Source organism: Nyctereutes procyonoides, unplaced genomic scaffold (assembly GCF_905146905.1).
Source record: "Nyctereutes procyonoides isolate TBG_1078 unplaced genomic scaffold, NYPRO_anot_genome, whole genome shotgun sequence".
NCBI lineage: Eukaryota > Metazoa > Chordata > Mammalia > Carnivora > Canidae > Nyctereutes > Nyctereutes procyonoides.
In genome coordinates this window covers 23,539,793-23,559,759 of record NW_026575036.1, presented here as the reverse complement: position 1 = coordinate 23,559,759, position 19,967 = coordinate 23,539,793, and the positions used below count along the sequence as shown (strand labels likewise).

Here is a 19,967-nt window from a genome sequence, read left to right as displayed (position 1 = left end):
AGATAAGGAGACCCAATGAGATATCTTAGTGCTCCAAGTGTGAGGTATTGAGGGCTGAGACCAGGAGGTGTTATGGGATTAGAATGGAAAAGGGCTGTGTAAAATAAAGAAAGGCTCATCAGGAGAACTTAATGAGTGACTCCATATAGAAAAGATAGTGGAATTAAGAATGATTCCAAGATTTTGAACATCAGAGACATGACCAAATTAAGCAAGCCCAGGAAAGGGAGTTGGCTTTGCAATAAAATGGAAGACTTTAGCTTTCCCAAAGGCTTTAGAAGACTGTGATAGAAATAGGAGGCATCACGGCCCTTTTAAAAAACTAGATTAAGAGTACACTTGGGTGGCTCAGTAGTTGAGCATCTTCCTTTGGCTCAGGTCATGATCCCGGGGTCCTGGAATTGAGTCCCGCACTGGGCTCCCCACAGGGAGTCTGCTTCTCCCTCTGCCTCTGCCTCTCTCTCTGTGTCTCTCATGAATAAATAAAATCTTTAAAAATAACAGTAGATTAAGATAAACAGACTTTTTCATAAATTCTAATAGTTGTCTTGTGTAATCTATAAATTAAACATTACCGTAGTTTATTCTTTTCTCAAATTACAAAATAAATACATAATTAATAGAAAGGACTTGGAAAACACACATACACACACACACAAACACACACACAGACATTATCCATAATCCTATCACAGAGCCATAACAACCAAAGTCAAAATTTGGGAATACATCATTTGAATAATTTTCTGATGGATTAATGTCTTATGCACAGTTTTTCCATCAGAAATACCATTATTTCTCCAATGTATTTACATAAGATCTGTTCATTCTCATATTCCTTCAATTCTACAAATCCCACTCTTCTAAAGGAACCACTGTGAACAGTTTGTGCACCAAAAGAATTCTGAAAATAAATACAATCCCATTAACCCATATTATGATGTACAAACATATTATCTATACACATGGATAGATATAGATCTCTATGTATTGTGTATACATGAATCTCATTCATATGCATGCATACATACATGTACAATAATATAACAGCCATGTAGTGTCCTATATTATGAGTGTCATAAATTAATTGTTGAACATTTAGATTTTCATTTTTGTGCTCTAACAGATAATGCAATAAAGAATACACTTGTCTTAATTCTGACTTTATTGGAAATTCTTCTAGTGTCTCACTGTTAAACATGGTATTAGTTTAGATACATATTCTTTGTCATGATAAAGTAGGGTTCCTTTATCCCAGTTTACTGAGATACTTTTCTTCAATTATGAGATACTTTTCCACATTCTTGCAAAAGCTTTTTTGGATTCTACTGAAATAGCATTATTCTTTTGACTTATTAATGAGATGAATCATTAGTATAGATGGCCCCTGACTTACTGATGGTTTGACATAAGATGTTTTGACTTTACAGTGGTCCAAAAGCAATACACATTCATTGGAAACATATTTTGAATTTTGATCTTTTCCCAGTCCAGTAATATGCAGTGTAATATACTCTTGAGATGCCAGGCAGCAGCAGCAGTGAACCACAGCTCCCAGTCAGCTACATGGTCATGAGGTAAAATTACAACTATTCCTGTTTTCACTTTCAGTACAGTAATTCAATAAATTGCATGAGATATTCATACTTTATTGTAAAATAGACTTTGCGTTAGATGATTTTGCTCTACTGTAGGCTAATGTAAGTGTTCTGAGTATGTTTCAGAGAGGCTAGGTTAATCTATGATATTCAGTAAGGTTAAGTATATTAAATGCACTTTCAACTTATAATATTTTCAACTTTGTGATGGGTCTACTGGGACGTAAGCCTATTTTAAGTCAGGGAAAATCTGTATGTTAATAATCCTTCCTTATTACTGGATTAACCCTTCTTGGCAAATGTTACTATTCTTTCAATGGCAAACTGTTAAATTTCCTTTGCTCATCTTTTATTTAGAATTTTGAATCTATATTCATTTGCTGATATTTTTAACTTGAGCAGGAACTGGCTTCTAGATGTTTAAAGGATGTGTCATTGCAAATATCTGAGGCTTGAAAATAGACACATACCCAGAGGCCTAGGAATCTGGGATGTCTTCCACATAGCTCTCATAATAAGCAACTGCTTTAGTCTCTATTAATAATAGGAGAGAGGACTTCCAGCCCCTCCTGTCCTAAGTGATTCTACCTCTTTCTCAGGCCTCTAAGGGGCAGGGCCAAAGGGAGAGAGAGTCTGATCACTGTGTTTGTGCCCCCTTCCACTCGAATCCCTATAGCCTGGGATCTTTCAGAGGAAATGTTTGCTCTATTATCTTTCTTTAAGGTTGGCCAACTGGGAGCCAGTCACATCAACTCTTTGAGAAGAAACAGGCTCTAAACAAATTTAAAAGTGAATTAAAACAGCAATTTATTTGGATATCTTGAATCCTTATAGCTTTTAATATCAAAAACTTAAGAAGATTTTTATTCAGTTTTTAAAACCGAATAAAAAAAGATATATTCATTTTTGTAAGTTATAATGGAAACAAATAACAGTTTAAAAATTTCACTTATTTTAGAATAACTCTTCTTCCCCATCCTGAGGACTAGTAGAGCTAGAGGAGAACTTTTTGTGAAAATACTGTTTGCCACTAGCTAGAAAAGGCCCACTTTGTGGATAAGAGAAAAGATTCTTAAGAAGGGTGTGGTTGTGATAAAGTCAGGTTATGAGAATAGGTTTGGAGCATTCTAACATTTTCTCCATTAGAATATGGGAGCATGGCATTCTTTATTCTTTCCACCCCTAAGTGTAACCATGGCATTCCTCATTCCTGTTTCTCTGTCGTTTGGGGCTTGCTGCAAAGATTAAATGAATTAATATAGGTAAAATATTTGAATTGTTACCTGGCACATAGGAAGCCCTCAATAAACATTAGCCACTGTCAATTATTATGGAGGTAAGAAGCTCTGATATGACTCCCACTGATTCTCACGTCCTGGTATTCATGTTCTTGTGTAATCTCCTCATCTTGAGTGTTATAAGACTTAGAATATGGCAACAGTGATAAGCTGTCTCTCCTATGATTACATTATAATAGATCGCAACTTCCATTTTGCTGAATTCTATTGTCTTCCCAGTTGGCACACTTCGCAATCTGCCATATTGGCACAGAATTAGGGTAGCTTTGTCCCACTGCCTGTAAGAACCTGAATCTTACCAGTAACTATATGAGTGAGCTTAGAAGTGAGTCCTTCCCCAATGGAGCCTTGAAATGATTATAGCCCCCAGATGACACCTTGACTGCATCTTGTGAAAGACCCGGAAATAGAGGCTCCAGCTCCATTGTATTCAGATTCCTAACCCAGAAACACTGCTGGTGTTTTAAGCCCCTAAAATTGGAGCCCCTAATATTTGTTACATAACTTGTTATGTAACAATAGATAATAATACAATTTCTATTAATATTGTGATTATTAGCAGTATAGCAAATTTAAACTATTGACTCTGAAGCCTGATTCTGGGGTTTTGATCCCAGTTCTCTCATTTAGTAGCTGTTTGACTTCATATAAACTACTTAACCTCTCTGTGCCTCAGTTTCCTTGTTTGTAATATAAGGATAAATAATAGTTGTGAAGAGTAAATGAGAATACACCTAACGACTCTGATACATGGTAAGTGCTATATATGTTGGATGTTATTTACATGAAGAAGAGACTAGAGCATAGACTATCATTGCTCACATTAACCATCAGCTCTGGTTTTTTACTAAGGTCTTTTGCAAACAAGGATTTGCCTTATAGTTTTAGTTTATAAGTACATTTTGCCCAGTGCTGAAGTGAGAGAGGAACAGAAGGAATAATGGTGTCTATATTATTTCATGAGGAGAAATTGGGTGTTCTTCCAAGTACATCTTCTTAAAGATAAGGAATTGGTTTATTTCTCTGAAAAAGAAGCATAATTCCACGCCACCTTGTCTTCTCAAATACTGAATATTACTAGATGGGTTACAGTGGATAGGGGAGTGTGCTCTAATTTTACACTCACAGTTCTTATGTGGCAGATTCAGCATGGGCCTAAAATTAAATTGAGTCAAATGGAAGCCAGAGAAGTAATAAAGTTCTAATAGTCCAAGAAAGAGGTGGGCAGAGGCAAGCTCTAAAGCAATAACTTCAGTATGTAAGAAATGAAATCTTGAGCCAATGTGAGATCAGACCTGAACAACCTTGAAGGAGGTCACTGATTGATTCAGAGAGTAGGTGCCAAAGATCTCTAAAGAGCAAAAATTATACATTTGTATAGCACTTGAAGTTTACCGAATATTTTCACACTATTTCATAAGATTATGTTTGAATCTGCACTAACATGTTATCCTCATTTGGTGATGAGGTGATGGAAGCTCAGAGGGGTTGCGTTTCTTGTTTGAGGACCCACAGCCTCTCAGTGGGCTGAGATTCAAAATGCTTTCTGATCTGTATAATAGGACATTCTGTCTGCTGGGTTATTTTTATCCATTTCTGTGTCATTCAGGATAGAATTATTTAGGACTTAAAATTCCTAACTAGGAACGTACCCTACATGAGCTGTGCATGGCAGACAACCTATAAATGAGCTGGGAATTCAAATTCTAAGTTCCAAGTAGGTTTATTTTACTTCAGTTAACAAACACTGCTTTTTTCTATTACTGTTCCTGCTCAGCAGCTATTTTGTGACACTTTCCCCAAAGATTTCCCCTGAAATCTCTTGATGAATGGGAAAATGTTACATGGGCTTTCAAAAATGGGTAATGGAAAAATGAGCCTAGAGTCTCTGTTGACCAATGTTTTGATGCATGTTTTGTACTCTTTGTTCTAATATCTTCTATAAAGACTTTATTTATTTACTCATGAGAGACACACAGAAAGAGGCAGAGACAGGCAGAGGGAGAAGCAGGGTCCCTGGAGGGAGTCTGAAGCAGGACTTGATCCCAGGACCCCAGGATTATGACCTGAGCCAAAGGCAGATGCTCAACCACTGAGGCACCCAGGTGTCCCTAATATGAGGGTTTTTATCTAACTTTATGTTTGAAGCAAATGGTGCCTTAGCTTTATCTTTCTTTGTCAAATAGTATGCATCAGTAATCTTTATGAATGGTCCATTATTAAATATGAACAATGCCTGGGACCCAAGGCCTTCCCTAGTAATGAGTGTCAAAAAGATGTAATGTCATCAGGTCCACGTTGAGAAGTTTAGTTCTCCTAACAATTTGTGCCTTCATGGTGTAACTGGCTGAGTTGTTTCTCACTGGTATATTCTATTCAGATGTGCCATTCTCTGTAACCATCTCAGGATTCCAGATCTTTTTTGCTATACACCTGATCTACTGAGTGCCAGATGCTCTGTTAGGTCCTCCAGGGATATGGTAAGACTATGTAAACACATTTAGTCATTAAACAACTATTTACTTGACCTCATAGAGCTTACATTCTGATGAAGGAGTCATCCAATAAACACAGTAACAAGATAGTGAAGTAAAATGCATGGTATATAGAGGGAAGTGCTAAGGATTTAAAAAATCAGAAGAGATGTTTTGAAATTTTAGATAGACGGACCAGAAAGGCCTCACTGAGAAGGTGAGTTCTGAGTAAAAACTAAGGAGAAAAGGCTTAGAAATAGGACACAAGCCATGCCACAGTGGAAGTCTGTAGAAGGAATTTCAGAAACATGTGATGATGGTGATGCAGCTGATGTAGCCAGCACTCCCATAATACATGTGATATTCCAGGCAAGTTTGTGAGCACTTTATTTTAAAGATTTTATTTATTTATTCATGAGAGATATAGAGAGTGAGGCAGAGACACAGGAAGAGGGAGAAACAGGCTCCCCTGATGCGGGACTCAATACTAGGACCCTAGGATCACTCCCTGAGCTGAAGGTAGATGCTCAACCACTGAGCCACCCAGGTGCTCCTGTGAGCACTTTTAGTAGATTAATTCATTTAATCTTCACAACAACCCCATTCTAAGAAAGCAGTCACCTGTGAGAAAGTGTGCTTCGAGGTGAGAGTGGGAAGGAAATCAGGGAAAGCCACATAGTGGTGATGTAAAAGTGGCCCAAAATGATAACTGTAGTGGGAAGGGAGAGCTCCTGGATGCAGGAACAGGAGAAGAGAAACAGACGAACAGAGACATACATGCAAAGTGCAGAGACAGAAATATGTTTGGTATGAACAAGGAATGTGTCTGTGAGTCAAAGTCATTTTTAAAAATAACTGTGTCTTGATATTTTTCCTAAGAGGAAAAAAAAATCTGTTTTATTGAAGATAATAACATTAAGGGGTAGAGGAGGAATACTTTTTATTTATGAGGCACAAAGGATCTTTCTACTGTCTACGATTCTATCAGAGTGGGGGGAAAAAGACTTTCATCTACCACTGCTGACTTCTCTCAGGGAAGGCCAGGATTCAAGAAATGAAACATTAGAAAACTCCCTGTCTCATTCCCATCCTCCCTTTTTCTAATCAGGCAGATATAAATGACTTTCAAATCATTTAAGTAACTACCACTTTACCTAAATATTGGGCCAACTTTGGCGGTACCATGTGGTATGCACAAAATAGCCCTGCCTTCTGATTTGTGTACATGGCCTATTGATTTTCAATGTCCAAGAGAATTTTTATTTATTTTTAAATTTATTTATTTGAGAGGGAGAGAGTGCATGGTCTTAGGGGGGCAGAGGTAGAGGGAGAGAGTCTTAAGCAGACTCTGCTGAACATGGAGGTCAACGTGGGACTCAATCTCACAACCCCAAGATCATGACCTGAACTGAAACCAAGGGTGGGAGGCTTAACCAGTTGTGCCATCCAGGTGCCCTTCCAAGAGAATTTTTAAGTGCCTCATGAATTTTCTTATGCAATTTTTCTTCAAACTAACATCAAGGTGTTGTGCATCTTGCTAAAGAAATTCTAATTCCATGCTTCTTTGAAAACTCCTAGTACAAAAGACAATGGTAATTTGAATATTTTAAAGCCATTACATTAGTTAGGAAATTACTTCATGACACTGTCACAATTTACATTACAAATATGAGCAAATGGAAGGAAATTTTTCTCGTGAGATTACGAGGCTGTTAAAGGACAATATTTCTCTCCTGAACTTGTCTACAGAGCTGCCCAAACTCTTGCAGTATTTTAACAAGTACCTTTAACTATTAAACAAATCTTTCTTCTGGATAGTCTTATTTTTTAAAGCAGAAATGCCTCTGTAAATGAATTCAAATCACATGGGCATTCATCTATTGGCTTTAAAACAAAAACCATCATCAATGACATAGGTAGGTGACTCTTTGGAATGAAAATAGGGAGTCTGACCTTATGTCTCAGTTTCTGAATATGCTAATAACTATTAACTTGTTCTGTTTTGTGGATTTTTGTTCCAGCAGCTCTTCAAGAACTTTGAAATGGCAATTTGCCAGGTGACTTTATCTCTCTCTCTCTCTCTCAAAAGCAGGGTAGAGCTGTAATAATATTTGAGTAATAAAAACAATAGTAGACAAATGGAATAAGAGGCAAGGAGGAAATCATTTCAAGGTTCATCTGTGTCTACCTATTTTAAATGAAAGATATAAAGTGACCATGATTTGTGCAATCTGTTATGTTTTACATAACTAAAACATATAAAAAGATTAAAGTATTAGCCTTGAGTTATTTTAAATAGCAACAGTGTCAACACTGCATGTAAGTTGCTAAAATGAAATTATGGAATTCTCTAATCAGAGTGAAGAACTAAGTTATTAAAATTAAATCAATGGAAGAAATCTATAAAATAAGCCATAGTTTGATATTGAAATGAACTGTACATATTCCACAAGGGTTCACACTCAGTCCCTTTCTATTCTCCTTTCTCTGTCCCTAGGCAATTCTCTACCCTGTAACTATCATCTGTGAACTGATCATTGCCAAATCTCATTCTCACCTCTAGCCACTGTCATGAGTTACAGACTTATATTTTTAATTACTAGATCTTTCCAGATTGGGGAACCTAAGAAGCAACGTATCTCCAAACATTCTCCTCTTCTTTCTCCCCCAATTTTTGGCACTGTGGTTCATCCAAGTGCTCAAGCCAGAAACCTGTGAATCACCCAGGAGACTCCCCCTCCATCTGTCTCTGTATCCCACTGGTAACTATCTTCTTTTGCTTATTCTATTTTTTTAATATCCCCATCATTTACCCCTTTTCCTTTCTCTGCCCCTCCCACATTCAAGTCCTCATCACTTCTCAAATGAATTCCTGGTGTCTACTCCTCCTTGCCATTCCAACTTATTAGCTAACTTTGGCTAGAGTGATTTCTCTAAAATGCAGATCTGATCATGTTCTTCTCAGCCTTGTCATCTCAAGTCTCGTAGTCACTTACAAGGTAAAGGTAAAACTTCTTAGTGCAGCCTGGCCTTTGTCCTTATTCTAGGCTCATCTGTTGCTACGCTGTTTCACCTTATGTTTGCAGCCACGTTGAATGACTCATGATCCCTCAGATGATCCTCTCTTTATCTTTATGGATCATCTTCTGGATTGCTTTTCCTCTGTTCTTTATTCAGAAAATTTCTTGGCATACTTTAAGACAGCTGAAGCACAACTTCCTTCAGGAATCTTCTTTATACTCCACAAGCAGTTAAGCACCTTCTCCTCTGTCCTGTTCACAGTGCTTGGTTTGTATCTCTAACATACTGTGTATTTACTCTGCTCTGATTATTAATTTATATTTTTCTTCCCTAAAATCGGACTTCTGAACAGCTGGACCAGTGGTCTACTCACTTTTTCATCTCCAGTGCCTAGGATATAGCCAACAAATTTATCAAACCACACTGTATATACCAAGCACTTTAGGAAGTGCTGGGGTACAAAGGTAAATAATACATAATATATTGATATATTAACCTATACATCCATGTATCTACACACTGATCCTCCCATCCAGCCATCCAATAAATAATTGTTGAGGGCCTACTAAGTATTGATACTATATTCTCTAATGGTAAACAAGGGCATGTGATCTCTCTTCTTGTGAAGCTTATAATCTACAAAGAGAAATAGGCATCAAGAGAAGAAATACACTATTCCAAATTATGAAAAGTCTATGAAGGTCAGGAACAGAATATGATGAGAGAAGTGATAGAGGGAATCTTCTTTAGATTGGATCACGAGAGAAGACTGCTCTGAAGAGTGGCAAGTCACTACACAGTAGGCTGTATGTGTTTGGTAAATAAATGAATGACCTAAAACAAAGTTGTAAATGGTTGTTCTGGAGGAAGCCTATTCCTTTGCTACAGCATGTAGGAAGTCAGTAGGTACCGGAGGCTGAATGGTCATAGGTGCTAAAGCTTCTGAAAGATGGAGACTATTTTCTGACAGGACCATAGCCCTTGTCCATGGAGTTGGTAAACATACAGCTGTGGGCTAAGGGAAGAGGAGGGTGTCTTGTGGCTCCTTTCCCTAAGGTTTGAGTGTGAAGAACACAATAGCACTGGAGAGGATTTCCCCAGGAAGGCTTTTTCAACCAGACAGTCTTACCAAGGACTGAGACCATTTACTGGTTTAGAGTTGGATTTCTTTACTACAGGACTCTCTCCTTTCTCTTTTATCTTCACTTGTTTTTGTACTTGGACTAGAGCTCAGCATCTTGACTCCCTGTAACAATTTCTTGCTGTCACAATGCCCACTTGTTGACTTTTTTTCTCTTTCTCCTTCATTTACCTCCTATTTCATCATTTACCTTCTTGTTTTCTCCTTGCCTTACTTTACTGTAGGTCTTCATTTCCAGAGCTTAGGGATTTTTAATTCTATTTTACACTCTTATGCTATCTTATTTTCTGATTTTTATTTGCACCTTTTTTGCTTTTTATCACTTACTTTAATGTTTTTACTTTTAAACAATGGTTCTTAGGCCAAGATAGAATCTATCATTTAAAATTCCTGACTTTCAGAATTTTGATGGTTTTTAATTTTAATTTAATTTCCAGTTTATTTTGTAAATAATTTAGTTTTTAAAATTAAACTCTCTGAATATAAAGAAATTTGTTTTGTAACAAAATTTGTGAGACCTTTAAAAATACAAAGAAAGTAAAAATTACCTGTAATTCCACCATCCTGAGGTAGCCACTGTTAAAATAATATGTATATATATTATATATATATACAATGGAGGCGTATATTATATGCACATATATGCAGATTTATGTATCTATGTGGATTACACCTAAGATTAGTGACATATGGAGTTTTGTATTTAATTTTTTATTTTAGTTTATATTTAGGGCACATTACTACATTATTAATACTCTTTGAACATTTCCTGGTGGATTCCAATATGAGCGCTTAGGCAAGAAGACCATTATTAAGCATTCTGAACTGGTCTGGAAACTATATTCTCCATTCTTTGTTTTGCTCAGACATTCTGAAGAAGATACAAATCATCCTAATAGACTGGATCCTGGGTATTGGAGCTTACCAGATCCCCTTATCAGAAATAGTCCCAGTTCTCATCTCTTCCTTAGTGTCTTAGATAGCTGGAGCAGATGCTCACATGGAGAAATGTGATCCCATTTGGTTTTTTGTAGCTTCTGCTCCAGCATGTGGATTTGTAGAGCAATTACTTGATAAACTCCATTTTTGACACAATATGGGAGTTCATGTGCTGCTTATGCTTATGACACCTGTCTCTATTCCAAACCACTGTTTGGTAAGTAGATCTTTAGTTTTCAATCTGGGAAACTTATGTGTGATCCCCACTCTTAAGTGTCTCCATTATTATATGCTATGATGCAACGAGGAACCTCTACAAACCATGTTCATTGTCTTGACCTAGGCAGAGTTTTGGCTCAGGTGTAACCTCTCCTGGCCTCAATGCAAAGCTACTCACACTTTCATCAGACTGCCTTGGTCAGCTAAAGGTGGGCTGATTTCCACAAAGCCTTCTGGGCAGAGGATATTGTGGGGCAATCTAGGACCACCTGGAAGTTCTATTTTTTCTCTTGTTGCCTAGTTCTATGATGGTAATCCAGACATGTTCTCAGAAAGATGAATCACCTTGCCTGCTGTGAACAGAGTTACCTTGTCTAAGCAGGTTTCTCCATTGCATGGTAGTTGGAGCATGTTGTCCATATATTCATGAACTTCTTAAGATACTACTTTTAACAGTAAGACTCTCATCTCCCAACCGGATGAGTGATATCAGCTGAGCTATCATGAGAAATAGCTGTAGTGGCAGAGTTTCTAGAACTGAATCCTCCTGGGAGAAACTGAGCTGCAGGCGTCTGTTTTGACCATGTAAGACAAGTCTGTTTGGGGCAAGACAGGATAGAAATGAAGTTAAATAAGCTTTTTAGTGTTTTAGTTCTTAGTTTCTTATAGCTATTAAAACAAATTACCATAAACTTAGTGACTTAAGTCACTAAGTCATGAGTTTATCCTTTTACAGTTCTGGAAGCCAGAAGGACAAAATCAATTTCACCAGGCTAAAGTCATGGTGTCAGCAGAGCTGGTTTCTTCTGGAAGCTCTAGGAGAGAACCCATTTCTTGACTCTTCTGTGTCTAGAGGCTGCTAGCATTCCTTGTGGTGTCCTCATTCTAATCTCTCTGTTTCAGTTGTCATATTTCTATCTTATCTCCTGCCTCCCTCTTAAAAGGACCCCTGTGAAATGTTAGGCCCACTTAGATAATCCAGGATAATTTTTCCAACTCAAAATCTTTAATTGTACCTGCAAAGTACCTTTTGCCATATAAAGTGACATTGACAGGTTCTGGGGATTAGGATGTGTACATCACTGGGGTCACTATTCATCCTACCAAAGCTAAAATGCAATAACAACCTCTGAAATTCATAAAAGTGATCTAGTGAGCATTCTGGGAATCATACACTGCCTCTATGATTTCATTTGAGGCAGTCATAATAAAAATAGGAAAAATAATATGCAAATTGTGGGTCAAATTCCAGAAAATGAGAATCTTTGATTTTCTGGAGAGTAGGTAAAGAAAAAATTTGGACTCCAAAATTCTTGATAATTTATTTGCATCATGTAGGCCATCTAAATGGACATGATAAAGCAGATAAATTCAAACAGGAGTCTCAAATACAGTTCATATGATGTTAAGTCGAGATATTATCTTTTGGCATAAGAGGTCACCTGGAAGGTAGTGTGGCCATTTCTTAGACTAAGCACTATTTATGCTATTGTCATTCAGCATGTTCTGAAGGCCATCTTCCACTCCTCACTTTCCTGGGTTCAGAAAATTTATAGGGCCTCTGGGGTATAGTTTGTTAGAGCTTGTGTCCCATCAAGTTGAGACAGGAGGCTAGAGAGTAGTAAATGTAGATAATGGTTACAGATTGTGACTATTTAATGCCATGATGCTCCTGTGTAGAGCTCTCCATTCTTTTTTCATTATGAAGAATATTAGGAGTCCTGCAGGGAAAGTTAGAGGAACCCTCATCCATTATATTCTTGTGAAGTACCTCAGCTCAGAGAAAGGAAAACGAGCTCTTGGGATCTAGGCATGACATCAGCTGCAGAGTTGTCTCTCAATCAGAATTGGGGTGACAGACAATTGTTTCTTATGTCTGTGAAAACAACCAACCCAGGCAGAAACTTGAAACCATCTTTGATGAGTCTTTCCTCTCACTGCTAATAAGTCAAGCCCTATCAATACTAATCTCAGTATACCATTTTAGCCATCCACTTCACTTCCACTGGCTTTGTCCTGGCCTTGATAAGCTCCCACCTGGATTTCTGAAATAGCCTCTTAATTTCTCTATATTCTATCTTACCATGCTTACTCTACTCTTTATACTAAAATGAGACTTCATGTCACTCTCTGGGTCAGTTTAAGTCCTCTGGGAAGCAAATGCCAAGATATACTTAGAAGTGCAAGAGATTTATTTGATTTGGGGGGGTGGGGAGGGGGATACACTTAAAGATAAAAGAGGGAAGAATTTGTTGGGGAGAGCCTCAGACCATGGTGTAGGGAATGGGAGAGAAGGAAGGAAGGAGGACTGGGTAGAAAGAGCCTCACACTTGAGAAAGTCTTGGCAAATCTGGTGAGAAGCCTAAGAGCACAAATCTCCTGTGAGAGGAGTCCCATGTTGGGCCATAATGGTGTGGCTCTAACACCCCCACTATACTGTGCTCAGTTCCAGGCTGGAAGCAGCCCAGGAGAAATGTGACCTCAGAATGAAGACTAGTGGATGCAGGTGCGGCAGCTGGAAGCTATTAGTTAACTATGTTCCTTGCAGCTGATTCTCTTGAAGGAGATTTGAGTGGCACATTCCTATGACTATCATGTGCTCCTTTGTAGAAGAATTCCTTAGCTTCTCCTTTGAGCTCCTTAACGTGGCTCACAAGCCCTGGCTCTCATCTGTCCCTCCAACTTCATTTCAGTTTTCCCCTTGCACATTTCTCAGCCAATGAAATTCTTCTGTGCTGGGCCCTCTTTCCTCTTTATTTTACTTAAGTAACTCATACTCTTCCCCCCTTCTGGGTTTCTGCTTAAATATCCCTTCTTCCAGAAAGTCGTGCACTCCTCTATTTACTTCCATCCATTTACCTGTCCATCCACACACTGACCCAATTCTAATTTTAAAGTAATACATGCACATGATAAAAAAGAAACAAAACCCACCAGCAACAAAAATACTCTTCAAATGTAGCTCTTTTTAGCCATTTCTGATTTTAACGTAATTGTTATCATTATATCTACTTATCCCTCTGCTTCTTGGTTTACAAAATTTAAGCAGTACCTATTGACTTTATGCTATGAGAGGTAAAGAATTTAGAGCACTTATATTCATCACCCCTCTGCTTTTTATTTTCCACCTCCAAGTACAAGTTAGGTATACTTTTACCTATGTAAGTGTTCACCTTTGTAAGTGTGTGGTAGTTTATATTTGTATTTAATAACTTTTTGCCCTAAAAAAAGAATAACTCTTTGCTCTATAAGGAAATAAGCACAGCTCTCTACTTCCCTTGCATATACCTTTCCTGTCCCTTCTTTTTTTTTTTTACATCTTAATCACTTGTTTACTTATATGTTAACAAGGATTCTATTTTCTTTGTTTTATAAAAAATAACACTTGTTTTTCATGCTTTTCCTATAATTCTAAAAATTGAAAACCAGTAAGGTGCATTTACAGTATTGAGTATGTAAATATACATTGGAGAAGCAACTGGTGTGATTGGACTCACATTGACAGAAATGTTTGTGTGACTGATTCTGTCCCTTCAGAATAAGAATGTTCTAAGCATTCTCTTTCTTTCATTCCAGAATATGGCTCAAGATTGAGTTTCCAATTGCCATTCTTTTTTCTTGTTGACAGGAAAAATACCTGCCATCATTTTACTCTTAAGGGTTTCTGTGTTTTAATCATACAGTCTGTGTAATAGGATCTCCTTTTTGAGAGCACCTGGGTGGCTCAGTAGTTCAATGTCTGCCTTTGGCTCAGGTTGTGACCCCAGGGTCCTGGGATTGAGTCCCACGTCCAGCTCCTCGCAGGGAGCCTAGTTCTCCCTCTGCCTATGTCTCTCTCTCTCTGTGTGTGTCTCTCATGAATAAATAAATAAAATCTTAAAAAAAAAAAGAATTTCCTTTCTGATTTTCTATTTTGATTTCCTTGGCATCCTGCAGAGCTGTCATCCTGAAACCTCTGGATTCTCAGGTCACTGCCATTATCTCCTGGATTTCTCTTTCATCTTACTGAAGTATATCCTCAAGTAATTTTTTTTTCAAGAAGGCTATGTGGGATATGAATTTTCTGAGTGCCTGAACAACAGAGTGACACTATTGTGTCATAAGTAAGAGCATGTACTCTGCAGCCAAGCTCCCTGGATCCAAAGCCCAGCTCTGCCTCCTCCAAGTAGCATAATCTTCGGCAGGTTTCTCATCCTCTCTATGCCTCTGTTTTCTCATTTGTGAAACCAGGGATAATAGAACCAAATTAATTGGATTGTTCTGAGGATTAAAGAAGTTAATAATTACAAAGTACCTGGTTCATAGTAAGTAAAATAAATATTAGCCATTATGATATGCCTGAAAATGTTATTATTTTCCCTTACCCTTGATTAATAGTTAAATTAATCTGAGTATAGAATTCTAGATTCCAAATCCTTTTAAGTTTCTACAGAAACTTAAGTGTTGCTATTTAGATGCTTTTTTTTGGTTTTATCTCTTAACCATTCTGGGATATTTTCACATCTTTTCTTTGTACTTGAAATTCTAAAATTTCATGAGGATGTACCTAAGTATAGTTTTTCTTTCATGCTCCTTACTACTTGGTGAACTCCTTTATTTTGAGAATTCTAGTTTTTCTCCCAATGACATTCTGTTCTATTAATATTTCTTTTTCTTCCTTGCATTATCTTCTTTAGTTATATTGACCATTTCTGTGACTTTATTTTCAAGATCACTAATTTAGTCCTTAACTTTGTTCATTCTGTTAATTCCATTACTTAGCTTTCCTACTTTTTATTTTAACAGTCCTGTTTTAAAGCCTATTTTCTTGATATTTTTAAAATTAGTTAAAAACTTTTTTAAAGATTTATTTAATTTTTAGAGTGTGTGTACATGAGTGCAGGGTAATGGATAAAGGAAGAAAATCTTCAAGGAGACCCCACGCTGAGCATGGGGCCTCAGAGGGGGCTGCATCCCACGATCCATGAAATCATGACCTGAACTGAACCAGGAGTTGGATGTTTACCCAACTGAACCATCTAGCCACCCTTTATTGATCTTTTTTTTATAGCAGCCTATTTTCATTCTTCAATATCTTCTTAAATATCCTTGCAAATACTATTTTTAATGTATGAAAGTTCTTTTCTGTTCCTTGCCTCTTCTCTTTCTTCTTGATCAAATGTTTGTTGCTCGTTGATCTTTTCTTTCATGCTTTAACTTTTTCTCAGATATTTGGCTGTCTGACTATATTTAAGGATAAAGGACCATGTTGGTCAGTATAGGTAGGCAGCCTGGGCTTGTACAGATCTGAGAACAATAGTATAGGTCTGATTACCCAGAAGTTCTCTCTCCTAATGGAGGGCTGACTTTGAATAAGTGGTGGTTTCTGTGGCTCAGGCATCCTATACATTCATGGGCAAGGGATGAGCAGGTAATAAGCAAAGTAAGGAGGCCTTCTTGGGGTGGAACTGATTCTGAGCAGCAGCTAATCATAGTGTTCTAGGAGCCTCCAGAACACACATATACTTGTATGTATGTTCTATTTTTGTTTTTGGGAGCCAAAGTTACTTTGGGCCTTTTTCTGCCTTTATTCCTCCAATCCCAACAGCCTATCCAAGTGGAATGAAATGCTGTGATCAGCTGCCCTCTATTCATATGAGAAAAGGATAGGGAATTTAGTTGCTTCTCAGAATTTCTGCCCTTCCATCCAAATGACTTGATCTTTGTACCTGCAGAATACCACAGACTGGGTGACTTATTAACAACAGAAATTTATTTCTCACAATTCTGAAGGTTTGAAAGTCCAAGACTAAGGCACTGGTAGATTTGATGTCTGGTGAGGTCCAGTTTCTTGGTTCATAGATGGTGGTCTTGTTTGCCCTCCCATGGTGGAAGCTGCAAGGGAGCTCTCTGGGGTCTCTTTCAGAGGAGCACTAATCTCTTCCTAGAGATCCCACCTCCTAGTACTGTCACATCTTAGAGGGTAGGATTTCAACATATAAATTTGGGGAGTGAAGACAGACACATCCAGTCCATTGCAATTACTTTAAACTAGAACTTTCCCACTAATTTTTAAAAATTAAATTTAAACTTATTTCATCTTTTGAAGGGTAATATATTCATATCATTTGAAATCACAAGATATAAAGTAATACTGTACTTTTAGAAAAATCTCTCTGGCTTAAGTATGAGGCAGTTCCTTGAATTAAAAATGACAACTGTATTTACTTATCAATAGAAAAAAATATTCTCGAATTTCATAAAAGTTAGTTGTGCTTCTAAACTTTTGACTTTTTTTTTTCTGTATGAGGTCAGTCATATTTAAGAAAATTTCTAAGCAGGATTAATAAAGTGTTTCTTTTGCCCCATCTGCCCAATACCTCCCTTTTCTTTCAAAAGTGTACTACTATGAGGGTGTAAATATAGATGACTCTTGAACAATGAGAGGGTAGGGATGCCAGCCCTCACTCACCCTCACTCACCTGCACAGTCAACACTCTGTATACTTTTGAGGAACACTGAGTGGCTTAGTTGGTTAAGTGTCTGACTCTTGATCTCAGCTCAGATCTTGATCTCAGGGTTGTGGGTTTAGGCCCCATGTTGGGCTCCATGCTGGGAATGGAGTGTACTTAAAAAAAATCGGTTTATAAATTTTGACTCCCCCTCGAAGTTACCTACTAATAGCCTACTGTTGACTAGAAGCCTTACTGATAAGATAAAGTTGATTAACACACATTTTGTATGCTATATGTTATATACTATATTTTTACTATATTTTAAGCTAGACAAAAAAATGTTATAAAGAAAATTGTAAGGAAGAGAGAATACATTTATATGACTATATTTATTAAAAAATCATTTATTAAAAAATCCACATATAGGTGGATCTATTCAGTTCTAACTCCTGTTGTTCATGTCAATTGGGTGGATATATATATTATTTTTATTTAACCCAAATAGAACATATTCTAGACAGTGCTCTATATTTGCTTCTTTCATTTAATAATGTGCCTTATAGATATTTTTCTTTTACATTTTATTTTATTTAAATTCAATTAACTATAGTATAGCATTCATTTTAGAGGTAGAGGTCAGTGATTTATCAGTTGCATATAACACCCAGGGCTCATTATATCATGTGCCCTCCTTAATGTCCATCACCCAGTTACCATCTCATCACCCACCTCCCCTCCAGCAATCCTCAGTTTGTTTCCTAGAGATAAGAGTCTCTTATGGTTTGTCTCCCTCTCTGATTTCATCTTCTTTTATTTTTCCCTCCCTTCCCCATATGATCTTCTGTTTTGTTTCTTAAATTCCACATATGAATGAAATCATATAATTGTCTTTCTCTGATTGACTTATTTTGCTTAGCATAATACTCTCTGTTCCATCTGTGTCATTGCAAAAGGCAAGATTTCATTTTTTGATGGCTAGGTAATATTCCATTATATATAATATATATGTATATTATATATTTTATATATATTTATTAATATATAAAAACAGCTTTTTCATTTTTTATAGCCATGTAGGATTCAATTTTTTTAATATACTATAATTAGATTCTTACAACAATGCTTCAGTGAATAATACTGTACATGTTGTATTTTCCATTTGTGCAAGTATACTGTAGGATAAATTTAAAAAGGCACAACTTTTGAAGCAATTTTATATTTTACTAGCTATTGCCAAATGGATCTCTATAGGTGTTTTATCAATTAACACTCCCACTAGCAAGGTTTGAAAATGTTTTTCACATATACAATATACAATATGGTGTATTATCAAACTTGGAGATACTTGTTATTGTGATGTGAAAAATAATATCAATATAGTTTCATTTGTATTTTTCTTATTATGAGTGTGGTTAAACATATCTTCAAATATTTAACCATTTTCTTCCTTTTTTGTAAATTGTCTTCACACATCTTTTGCCATTTTTCTAATTAGTCTTGAAATAATTTTCTTAATTTTAGAAGCTTCTTATGTTATCTGTGATATGAGTTGTCAATTATTTTTTGTTTTGCTTTTGTATATTATTTATGGTGTTTGTATGATCTGAGTGTTTGTGTTCCCCCAAAGTTCACATGTTGAAAACTGATCCCCAAGGTGATGGGATTAGGAGGTGGGGTCTTTGGGAGGTGATCAGGTCATGAGGGTGGAGTTTTTATGCATGGGATCGTAGGAGGGGCCTTTGAGAGCTCCCCTCTACTTTCTTTTTGAGGTTGCAGTGAAGGGAGAGCTGTCTATGAGCCAGGAAGGTTGCCCTCAGCAGACACTGAGTCTGCAGTTACCTTGGTCTTGGACTTATCTGCCTCTAGAACTGTGAGACCTAAATTTCTACTGTTTATAAACTACTTAGTTTATGGTATTTGTTACAGTAGTCCAAGAGGACTAAGACAGATGTGTTTTGCCATGCAGTTGTTTTTTACTTCAATATGCTTAAATTCACTTTTGTTAATGGCTTCTTGATTTTGTGTCATAGTCAAAGACCATCCCTACTCTGAAGTTCTAAAAATTTGTTTTGTTCCAGTCCTTTCAGTTTTTCTTTTTCACGTTTAAATGTTTGGCCATTGGATTTGGCTTCATATTAACTGTGAGGCTTTAATCATGAGATGAGTGCTGGGTGTTATAATGTATGTTGACAAATTGAATTCAAATAAAATAAAATTAAAAAGTGTGAAGCTTTAATCCAAATTCATTTTTTTTTTCAGATGGCCACCCATTTGTCCCAAGAACGTATGCACTCATTTATGATTTTGGCATCAGGATCATTTCAACGATGGTGAATCTTTTAACATTCCAGGTATAATCTGAGCAAAATGGTATAACCTCTTTTCATTAGAATGGCTTGGGAGCCAGGAGCAAGGCCAGCAGAAGAAGACAGCCAGTAGACTTTGAGCCAGTGAATCCCAGCACTGGGAACCACCAGAATTAGTTCACTGACTGTGTCCTTTTAGACACAGTATACTCCCTTCACATGACTTAACAGTAGAGTGAGTGCCTTCACAGTAGACTCTCCTAGAATGTAGCTTGTTGCTGTTCTAAAGGTAAGGCTCCTTATCCGTTGGGTTTTCTGTTGGTTTTTAATATCATATGCCCAAAATAGCCCTGGATTTCAGAATGTTCAGTTTCCTATATTGTCATGTATTTTGAACTTTTATCTCTAGCTATCAGAGAAAAACCTTCAGTCAAAGATAACAGTAGAGTGGAAGCCTTTTTCTTGTTAACCTCCGAGGGGCATGAACAAGTTTCCTGACTTATAAACATGAGGAATTTTTCTGATTATTTTCTCGGC

General features: G+C 36.9%; 1 long non-coding RNA gene across 1 annotated transcript in view; it reads left to right on the top strand.

Annotated features, from left to right (window-relative positions):
- LOC129505563 (uncharacterized) overlaps positions 1–19,478 on the top strand; it is a 56,343-nt gene extending 36,865 nt beyond the window's left edge. Inside the window, exon 3 of the long non-coding RNA XR_008663556.1 lies at positions 19,384–19,478. This is a non-coding gene — a long non-coding RNA (uncharacterized LOC129505563). The remainder of the gene's footprint in view (positions 1–19,383) is intronic.
- The last annotated feature ends 489 nt before the right edge of the window (positions 19,479–19,967 follow it).